This window comes from Megalops cyprinoides, chromosome 3, assembly GCF_013368585.1.
Source record: "Megalops cyprinoides isolate fMegCyp1 chromosome 3, fMegCyp1.pri, whole genome shotgun sequence".
In the NCBI taxonomy this organism is placed as follows: domain Eukaryota; kingdom Metazoa; phylum Chordata; class Actinopteri; order Elopiformes; family Megalopidae; genus Megalops; species Megalops cyprinoides.
This window is the reverse complement of record NC_050585.1, coordinates 44,750,552-44,762,508: the sequence shown is the minus strand read 5'-3', so window position 1 is coordinate 44,762,508 and position 11,957 is coordinate 44,750,552.

Here is an 11,957-nt window from a genome sequence, read left to right as displayed (position 1 = left end):
GTGTGATTTAGCGCATATGTGTGCAGGGAGAAGCTATTATCGTCGCATTTTTTTCGCTGTGTATTCAAGAAATTATGTGATCTGAAGTAGGTTTTTTCGATGTAGACTGGTCGTTTTTGTTCATTAAATTTACACGGAGGTCATTTCTATTTGTTATGACCGAAAAAGTAAGTTTTTTTGTTTGTTTTTTAAACCAAGATCACGTCCTTGACCGCATGCAGCTACTCAGCACTGAAAATCCGTTCATTCATACACTCTGTGAAATGTCTGTGAAATGTTCTTGAAGCCCGGTAGTGACTAATCGTCATTTTGTCTTCCTTCTTTTGTCATTTGACGTAATTCCCAGACATTCCTGTTGTATCTTGTGCCTCTGTCTGAATACAGGATGACGTGTGCGCTATTAATCTAGTTCATATCATGGTGGACAAGGTGAATGACCTTCTCAGTTTAAAGAGTTTTTTTTTTTTTTTCTTTGAAAAGTGCAAGTCATCATCATCACTTAATCTCTCTGCAAGCATAAACACTGCCTTTGTCAGGGTAAATATCACTACAGGATATGAAATTATGCATTTCATCTTTCACCAACATGACTAGTTATTTCTCTCCCAAGAGTATTTTTGCCTGGATTCTTTCTTTATGTTAAAGCAAATATATTTTTCAGTTATGATTTTATATTGGCAAAGCATTTTATTTGCACCTTTCAGAGTATATTGGAAGTGAAAAACATAGCACATCTGCTACATTATTTACAAACGGCCATGGATTGAATATATTTGAGAAAACTGTCTACTGAAACACCTTCCACTTTTGGGTACCCTGAAATAATATACCACTCCTACATGGGTTTACTTCATGCTTACATGTGAGGTGGGATCGACAAGTCTTTATTGCAAGCTGTTAACAGGTCTGCATGTTATATGCTAGCATGCGAAGGTTGTAGAGACTAAATAGGTTTGAATGATGTAGTAATTTGTTTCTCAATATCTTTTTACTTTGATGTTGTGGGTGTGTATGCGCACGTGTATGCATGCATGTGTCTGTTCATTTAATGATTCATATTTCTTATCCAGAATATTTGCCTACAGAGCAGTTCTATGTCTGGCACTAGCCAGAGACCAGAATTAATACCATCAGTCTAGGACATTGTATATTGCCTGCAGATGTACAATTGGTAACATTTTCTCGGCATAAAAATGAAAAAGGCTTGGCTTGGTGGCTTACAGCGAGCCTGAGAGAGAGATTTATGTCCCCTCACAGCGTTGAAAATTATAATTCCTATGACACGTACTGGAAACAATGGTGATACTAAAGATACACTGCATAGGCTCTCTTGAGGAAATGAAAACATTTATGAAAGTTATTTCTCTCGATTAATGTGGGAAGAATAAAGGTCGGCGGAGAACTGGCAGCGGATGCAAGCGCAGGACTTGCAAAAAGGAACCGCCATAGATCAGAGAGTGACCGCTAGTAAATGTCAGCACGTCCATTACCAAGGTCAGGGGGAGCTGTGAGCCCCATGATCGCCTGAGGGGCGAGTGCTGTTGGGTTGGTTTTACTACGGACTGGCTGAGGAAAATGAATTGCCTCCACTGTCTATAGCAGTGACTTTTAAATAAACAAGCGCCCCATGTGCTCGGTTGTGTCGGGGGATGTATGCCATAAATACAGCAGGTGTTTTAGTTGAATATTTAATGATGCATGTGGATGAAGCAGCAGGAAAGATAAACAGATGGAGATAGGCGTTTGAGCTGAACACATAAATATTAGATTTGATCAGGGAAGAGTGATGTTCTTGCAAACTCACCATGCCCTTCATCGGTGGGTTAGGCAGGCAACAATGAACGCTACAGGCCACATATATGAGGATCACACTATTTCTGCAAGTGTACTACTCTAGTTGAGAAAACAAGTTGTCCCATTTCAAATGGCCTACACAGGCTCCCTCATTTTTATCCAGAAAGGGAAAAAAATTTTCTCCTTCATGATTGGAGAGTTGAAAAATAAAAAATGAACTCATATTACATAAATCATTCACCACCAAAACTGCAAGATAACATTTCAGTTCTCTTTAGTCTGTCCATGGAAAGGGGTTTGGAAATAAATTTATTAAGCCAATGAACAGGCTATTAAATCATCCTTTAACTTTAGAATAGTCTGTCAGCAAGTAATCAGGAATGTTTAAACAACAATGAAAATGTATCCTCAAAGTTAAACTTCAACTCTTTTTCTTAATGAGAAAATGATGTGGCTCACTTAAAATAAACTTATATTAGTTTTGTAATGGGTACACACAAGCACAGACAGTCTGCTTAAATTTTGTCTGTGCTATCATCTTATCAAAATAATGGGATTACCGGGAAACCAGGATACTGTGCAGTACAATACCTGAAAATACCTGAAAACCACAGCAGATTTTTTTCCATCTCTGTACAAGGGAAATAACATGTGACAACGGAGTCAAATGGGGAAGTCCAGGCCAGACAGTTTGGCCCACTGTACAGTTTCAGGTTCATGCATGAAGGTGCCAAAGCAGGTTAGACCATGACGCTGAGTTCCAGCTAACGCGCTGAAACTCATGAAACAAAAATAAACCTACAGTGGTGTCATAAATCTATTTCCTCCAATCCCCATCCCTGAAATTCCTATGCAGGTAAGTGACGCAAGGCATGCATTTTCTTTCTAAGAGACCATAAAGTCCATCTTCCCTCAGTGAAGAGCCAACAGCCCCTTCATTGGCTTCACATGCTTCTCTCCTGGGTTGGGCATGTAAATACTAAGAAACACAAACACGTTCAGTCACAGAGCAAGCCAGAGCGCCCATGAATGCTTCCAATTATACATGACATAAACCCCCAATGAGAAAGCGGTGGAAGGGACCAGATCAGCCCCCGGAACGGCAGCGCGGAGGAGGGCCGCCCTGGACGCTGAGCTCAGCCCGCTACCCCACTTTGTTCTCCCCAACAAAACCACCCCCCACAGCTGAGCCCCATCCGCCGGTGCCAGCGCGCTCGCGTCAGCATCGTTTTGCATTTGATGTGTCATCCAAACAGATTGCGTGGCAGCTGGTGGACAGCTAATTACTTAAAAGGGGGGGTCTGAATGCTGTAATGGGCCCGGGGCGTTGGCCGGTTTTCTAAACCTCTCCCGACCTTATTATCGATCTGCTCTCGAATAACGCCCTGCTGTGTCGGACTGTGTCTGAGTGCATTTCCCCTTATGACTGTTTGCTTTCTATTCTAGTTAGCCGTTGGGACAGGGAGAGATAGAAAGAGTGAGACCTTTTATGGGTAATTATTGGGCATCAGAGATGCACCATATGACAAAGGCATCGGGTACTCATGCAAAACAGGACAGAGAAAGCTGAGCAGAAGGTGGAATTGCTCTTTCCCCAAAGAGGACTGAAATGTTTAGGAATGTGCAGTAAAGGCCCTATTACATAAATATTTTGAATGACTCCATATTAATATGATGAAGTGTAGTTAATTTTACTAAACCTCTCATTTACAGTGTCATCTGCTAGACTGTTGCATTCTCATATTACAGTGTTGATTTACTTAGGCACGTAGGGTTTAATGTTTGAGGCTAGTATTTAATGCTTTTGGAACTATAGCTGTAACTAAGTACAAAGTTCAACAGCTGTTGTATGACCAGACAGACAGAGAGATTAAAATACAGTAAGCTGTTTAAACCTTGTAAGCTGTATTAGAGATTAACTGTGTTTTCATTTGTTGAGTAATGTACTTAAATTGAATTAAGGCCCAGGCAGAGTAGCTATTTAAGTGTATTAGGAAAAGACAACATGTACTAATTTCATTTTAGACGTACAGACCAACAGAGGACATTAGGAGCCATAAATAGCCTGAATATATTTATATTCTACAAATGGAATTCACGTTCCATTATTCCATCCAGTTATGGGATCATCTGAGCACGAACGTGCTCACCATCTCATATTGAGCAAAATCCGCAGGTTCCGAGGGACAAGGAGCAGTTTTCGTTCATGTCTACAATGAAAAACATGTTGACAGGTATCCTCACATCCATAGGTCTGTATTTTGCATGTTCCAGCTGCTAGAGCCAAGCTCTCTAAGCTGTCCACAGTGAAAGCATGGTAGTACCTCTGGACCTTGACCCTTCCCATTCAGAGAGTGTGAAAGACAGGAACTGGCACACAATGACCTGGACATCAGGCACGGCAAACAGTGCCCCTCCAAAGCTACAACACTACATAGGTGATGACAGAGGCCACACGCTTACAGGCAACCATAAGCCATATCCAATGTTACTGGAGCAAACGAATTTTTATTATTATTGTTATTTTTATTATTATTATTATTATTATTATTATTATTATTAAGCCCCAATAAAGACTAATTGGCCGCAACCTTCCATCCATGCATAGGGTCACAACACCATCTGCAGGGCATGCAAGAGCCATGTAAAATACATTTCAGATGTAAAAGTGGGTGACCTGGAGGACTAGCAACTGTTCAGAGTCCAGATCAGGCCCTATCCTTAGGAACAGAACTGTCAAAGGTATCAGGCAGCAAAAGCCATCCTCCACCAGTATGCAGTTGGCAAGAGGGTAGGGTGAGATGCTGGATACAGTGGACACAGAACCGAAAGTAAATCAAAACCAAGATGTGAGCCACCAGGTGCAGATTGCTAAACAATTGGAGTAGAAGTGAAATTTTGGGAAGTGGCAAGCAGGAGGAACAGAGGTGACCCAGGGTCACGGCTCAGGACCCCATGCAATTACTTCTTAAATTGTGGCTTTGAAATATTATACTATAAACTGCTATTACATTTCGTTTATAGGGTTTCGTCACAAAATGAAGATGTGAAAGTTTGCTTTGGATATAATGTGACGTCTGGCAGGCCATTTGGAAAAGTATGCTGGAAGGGAAGTCCTTGTTCTCAAATAATGCTCATCTTCTCGGCACAGAAGGGCTGCTAGCAGTTATGCTCAAATTGCTTGATGACATAACACCACAGATTATGTGGTCAAATCGCATGTCTACAAAGAAGGCCTGTCTAGCACACTCATATGAGGAGAAATGCAAAACTGGTAAAAGCAGGATCATCTCTGACCACAGTGACAGTGCTGTGTGCTCTGAGGAAAAGCATTTTTCATCCTCACCATCTTCAACACTTCTCCAATGGGGATATTAGTCACCGAGTGATTCTTCTGTACATTTTTGAACCATTTATTAGATATGAATATCTTAAGGGTGATTAGAATATGAATTGCACTGTGGTCTCTGCCCACATAGCTGAATGTGCAAAGCACTAGTGTGGAAGCTTTTATGTTGACATGGAAATGATAAGCCGAACAGACCGTTTCGGCAACTTTTAGTTAGCTGGCTAGGTAGTTTTCTGTATGCTTAACTCACTCTCTAGAAAGCACATGAAAAAACAACAGAGCATTTCTACCTAATCTGAAGTCTGAGCATCTTAATCCAAAGCCAATTAATGTCAGCTAACTGTAATATTTAGATACGATTACAGCATTTCCCATTTTAGACAGCATTACCTCAACCAGAAAATGACTTAGTCACAATGATCTCAACATGTAATGTTACCATTAATGCAGACGGTTTGTTTGTCCACTTCCATGTGTCTTATTTAAATTGAGATACACTCTTGTAAACACTCGGGCCTATTTTTCTTGCTTCATTTTCAAACTACCGACATTTCAAGTGAGTATGAATGTGAAGTAATGAGATGCGCTTTGTACTTCTACTTTGTAACTTTGAACTTGCACAACTGAGTTAGAGACACGTTTGTACATCTTTTGTTGGATGGAAACTTTGATGGCACAGATGCTTGAAGACAAATCTCCTTATGTAAGTGGCAACATGGAGCCTCCTCCCACACGCGCAACAGGAAGACTGCGCAGACACCAAGCAAATGACATGACATGTTTACACCCAAAAGCAGGACTGTTTCTTAAGTGGCAACCATAAACTGCATTTGTTGTACCTGCAATGAAAAAATGTTACCGTATCAAAGAGAGATTGTGGGAGGGGCCGAGGAGAAAGAGATCTGCACAGTCAGTCCAGATATCTGCAGTGGTCCTTACAACACCACTTGCCTGTTCACTTACTTTATAATGCCATGACATGCTCCCTGTAATAACACCAAAACAGGAAAGGCACTCTCATACAGGGGCGATCATTATCTTCTCATCTGACAATGCCAGCTGGAAAAAAAAAACCACAAATAACTTTGTGAAGCAATGTCAGGGCGTCTGTTTGACATGAGCCCCAGTATAATATCTGGCTTGTAAAAATTATATTGCTTAATAAAGCCAAGCATGCATGCAGAACACAATCCGCTTTTACAAGTTTTGGGACGTCTTTACAGGTTTTTTTTTTTTGCTGTAGGTAGCTACGCACAATGACAAAGGTGAGGAATTCAAGAAAGTAAGCAGTAAAACGCATGTTATTCATCTTGCTGTTCCCTCCAGCCGCTGATAACACAGAGCACACCGGCTCCACGGCGGGCCGGAGAGACCCCTCTCCTGAAGGAATTCTTATTTATATTCTGGCCTCTAACCTCCCCTGTGGAATGTCTCCCAGCGTTTATGTAAAGCGCAAGGCTGCAGGAGCTGCCAAAGACACACACCTACAGGAAATGGCTGGTCTCTATTATTTCTCGCTGGCTTTTATTCTCCATATCCCACTATGGAGAGGTATGAATACCTTTACTTCTTTGTGAGGGTTTCTTTCAGGAGAATTAACTGTACCTTACTGCTCAGTTATACCACTGTAATAAAATGCACAGCTATGCAGTAAAATAAGGAAAGAAAGAGAGAGGAAAAAAAGGAAACAAGCTTGTAATTTGAGTTTATTGTGGTTTTGGAAACAACAGAGATTTTTCCCCTTATCCTCATACTTAAAACGAAACATAGACTACCCAAGGCAAGAAGAACCAAACTCTTCACCAGTGCATTCTCGAAGTGTTTACATTTCGATCTTGTTTGTTGGCATCTACCAATGTGGATGTACCAGTGTCTCCTATTTGCAATTTCCTTTGAATGGCCGGACTTTTGAGGTTTTTTGAGAGTCTGTAACAGAATGCCTTACCTTCTTTGCATAATCGCTTCCAGACTATCTTCTGTTCCCGTCTCATTAAACAGCATACCTCTGTTGGGGAACATCGGGAAGTTTATCTGCTCTGAAAGCTGACCTCAAAAGCTGTCATTTGGTTAAAATAACAGTTGAAAATAAATCAAGGGAACATTCTGGCTGGTTTGTTGTCCTCATTTAACCTTTTTTTTAAAGTCCCTCAACACTTTTGATTGATTTCAGTCTCATTCAGACCACAGACAGAAAAGAAATTGAATTCTAGTTGTATAATTCTGCATAAACCATATATTTTTTGTTTTCTCAAAAGCTTTAAACTCAACAACACAATTATGTATTTTTCCATTTTACACTGAACAGGACCTCAATATTCTAAAATGTACTGCCAAAAGTAAAATTTCTGATCAATCCTGTGTATGTAATTATCAATTAACCGCAACGTCAGTCAATTAAGATATTATGCAGTATATTGTGAATGGCAGACTTCAAGGTTTTTGTGGCATACTGGAATCTTTCACTCAGGAATTTAAATCGCTTTTTAAACAGACTGTGGTGGGGAAGGCATGACTTTTGGTCTGAAGTGATCAAATACGATTTAGAATGAATTGCACAGAAGACCTGGGGGTCTGGAATCTCTCTCTCTGAACTCCACTTTGAAGAGTTTCCATGCATCCTTGTGGCTTATGATTACTCCAACACATGTCACAGAAAATATATTTTTCTCTTGGTCCATGAATGTCACCAAGACAAACCCTGTTCTTCAAATGTAAATGGATTATTTAACATGCATGTTAAGAGGGCAGCCCAGACCCAGAACTGAGCATCCCCTTGTTCCCTCCTGTTTTACTGAGCCCACTGCTAAGCATTGTGACTTTCATTTGTCTTACCGTGTACACCAAGCTTCAACCTGGCTAAACCTTTATCAATCTAAATTGAAGCATTCCCTCACTGAACTTTGACCTATCCCGTTATATGTGCCTAAATGAAGAATATCCAGTAGCAGCTGCATTGTGCCTCATGGTCGCTGTCTTCTTTCTGTATTTTCTGCAGTATAAATTGTGGGATGACTTGGGAGGGTAGGGGGCTGTAATCACGGCTTGGTGCGCATACCTCAGGTTGACCCACAGAGTCCCAGTCAGCGTAACCATCCCTCCCGTAGCTGAATCACAGACGTTTCAGACATCTGGGCTTTTTGTTTAGTCCCGGGCTTCTCCCACTGCTCTCATAAAGCTCCGGGTCCCGCAGTCTGGAAATCCACAGGGGTCTGTGCCACTCCGGCAGCAGCTCCGCTTTTCAGTTTGAGGAGAAACATCGAGAAGCTGGCCTCAGAGGTCTCTCTGAGTCCCGCGAGTTATTTTTAAGAGCTGACTCTTTGGTGGCACCGAACATGTGGGCGCTGCAGCCTCTCGTCTAATCGAAGGCAGCCTGTGTCAACATCGCCGAGGCCATTAACTCCGCGATACTGGAAACATTAAAGTTCCAGAATGCTTGTGTGACACGGTTATTACTCCAAAGGCACACATTACTAGGCTGCAGCTGCCGACAGCACCAGATAAGGCCGCTAACCACACAGATGTGAGACGTGAGCAGTCTTACGGAGGTCTTGGACCGTGATATGTGGGACAGTCTTGAAGCGCTGAGTTTGTGAACTTTCCTGCATGTGGTTGTTATAGCGAAAGTGTGACAGCATTGAAATGACTGCCAGGCCGGCAACACCAGCCTGCTGTTGGAAGCAGAGTGTGAATACCACTTTGTCGCCTCTCTCCCTGGAGAACTCATTTCTGCTGTGCTGACTGACACATTTGAAACCTGAAGCCCCCATGTTGACAGGTCACCTCTGAGTCATTCCCTGGCAGGGCCTGACATGGCAATTCCCTCCCTAAATCTCTCTGTCTAAATGTCTTTTTATCAGTTCATTGTTTCGCACTGTACTCTGGATGCCACACAAGAGATGCACGGTCAAGACGGCCAAGTAATGCTTGCTGTTATTTTTTCCAATGAGGCTTATGAGAGAGTATGAAGTCAAGAGGGGACTGTGTGTCCCTGCTCTGGAGTCTCAGCAACGACCCACGGCATCTACCCGCGACCTTCCGCCCTGCTTATGTATGACTAACAAGGCAAACCCAAGACCAGCGTAAACACCATCGTCTGGAACCGCTCTTCCATCTGGAAAAGCTTTACTAAAATAAACGCGTTGGGTAGGAGCTGCGCCGGCTTTCTAGCAATGCTGACATGTTCACAAAACACAGCTACCTGTAGTCAAACGACACCGCTAACACACGTTATGCTGTATTGTCAAGGCTAAAAAAAAAAAAAAGAAAACTTGTGCTCACATACTTTAGATGGTTATTATGCAATTGTTCTGTTCTTCATATTTTCAAATGGGTTTCTGTATTTCAAGATGTGTGGCATGCTGCACATTCATTATGCAGCCTGTGTAATTACCCCCATTGCCCTGCATTCCAGAGTCCCAGCTCAGGTGGAACATGCAGTCCAAGAGGTGTGTTATTTTTCTCAGACTCAAACCGTGCCCAGCTAATTCCTTTCTACATACTTCAGATTGACTCTGCGTCAAAGACAAGCTAGCTAAACCGTCTCGGTATGGCAGGGATGGGCAAGGTAATGCAATGCAGGTTTTCACAAACTTTGACTGGCATCATGCCATGGGACTGTACCAAAGGAGATTGGCATTTAAGGCCCAATGGTTGAATTTCCATGGAGGGATTTTTTTATGGAAATAAAACCCTTTTGAGGACATGTATACAAAGCATGTGCTTTAAACCAGTTCCCAGGGTATCTTGTACATGCGTAGGCTTTGGTTAAACAGGGGCCAGTTGATATATAACAATGTTGTGTTATATTTTAGTATTGTTATTAATGACAATGATGATTATGGTGATGGTGTTATTTTGTAGGTACGATTCCATATGATGGAGTCCAGGGTGAACCACAAACTTCTGTAAAAGTCATGCCCACAATGACTTCTAGCAATGACATCCTCTCCTAATGCCCCTGTGGTACCGCCTTCATGAGTGCACACGTAGGCTACACTAGTCACATGTAACTAAACACATTTCAAACCGTGTAAAATCATGTGCCGTATGCAGTTACATTTTTCGCCAGCTGCCTGCTGCCTGCTGCAGGCAAAACGGCATCGTTTGGGGTGTGGCTCAATTTGTATGTCTGTGTTGTTAATTTCTCAATAAAAATGCAGAATACATTTATGATTTTAATTGTCAGTTGTAACTTTTATTTAACTCCAGCAGTTAGTCATATTCTCCGGATACGAGACAGTTCAAATGTGAAATTGTAATACGTAAGGTAGTTTTAAAAGCCTAAGTAAATATGAACCGTGTATATAGCTCCATCTGCTGACAGTTTCCTAGAGTGCACTCTCTGTTGTTCAAACAATTATTTACATATAGGGTCCACGGTTTTCAGTTTTTATTATTCAAAAATTCAAAAATATCATTATTTATTTTATATCAAAATAATGTGTGACAATATGACAAAAAAATCAAAAATGTAAAAATCTATGTGATAATCGGAGTTATATTATTCTTGCATGAAAGGTGGGTAAAGTCAAAACCATCGTTACCATATTATCAATATTTTAGCATGACTTACCAAGCGCTAAATGTTTTGTCAGTATCAGATTTAGTTCATCTCTGTCGCGATTTCTCCAATAGATGGCGCTGTTACCTAATTTAAAAGGTTGCATTAATCAGATCAGATGTCAGTTTCACGGGCTACGTGCCTGAAAACATGTGGGTGAATAAAGTCATAAAGCTGGGTGAAAATCGGTTTAATCCAATTTGGTATTTTCAAACGTCTGGGTATTTCAATATAAACTGGGAAAAACGAAAATGCTGGACCTTATCTATGTTAAATAAAGTTGGTTGTACACACATCATTACACCTGTATAATATACTATAAATGAAGCTAAGCAAGTCATCATTTTAAAGTTTTTTTTAATGTATGCCAAGAAGATTCAAGCTTACAGATAGAAAATGGAATTTCTGCAAAACATGAAACAGATCTTTGCTATAGGTATTGTCTTTAAGTGTCACTAACATAGATTAACATCTGTCACTCAAAGGACAATTACTGAAAACACTTAACCAGTTGTACAAAAGAAAGAAAGAAAGAAAGAAAGAAAATAGTAGTTTTAATGCAAAATCAGAGCTATGTGACTTCATCAACATGACTTTGGACAGAACTTGAAATTATCAAATAAATACATGTTCCATTTAAAATGTTTACACTTTTCAGCGGCTAATACCTTGTAGCCTAAGGTACAGCCACACCAGGGTTTTAACTAGTGCCAGCATCTGTCCTCTCAAGCTCAGAGGGTGATTTTTACATTAGCTTGCCATGTCTCTCCCCCAAGCCAAGTTAAATATTTGGCGGGATTGGCTCATGTGTCTTTCCCATACATTGAAGCAGTGGGAGGGCTCAAAATACACTTAATGCCTACTTTCAACACATCAAACTGAAGCACGGACTGGCTTCAAAATGGCAAATTCTTGCCATTTTAACACAGGACTCCTGTTGAAAAACAATGACTTCCTTCGTAGCTTAAATTCTCAAGCGTGTTTATACCTTAAGCCATATTCCCATAAGTGGCACAATGTCTCCACCTGCAGGTCAAAAAGCTAAAAGACAGGATATAGACATCACAGGAAGTTGACCTCTGGAGCATACTGTAGCTGATTTACATGTCAGTGACAATTCACACTGTCGTGATAATAATCAGACACAGTTGTTATAACAATGGACTGTAAAGTCTCTCAACTTGAGAAAACAATCAATGGTTTTGCTGCATCATTCTCAGTTAAAAACACCCTCTCTAGTCATCTATTTAAGAA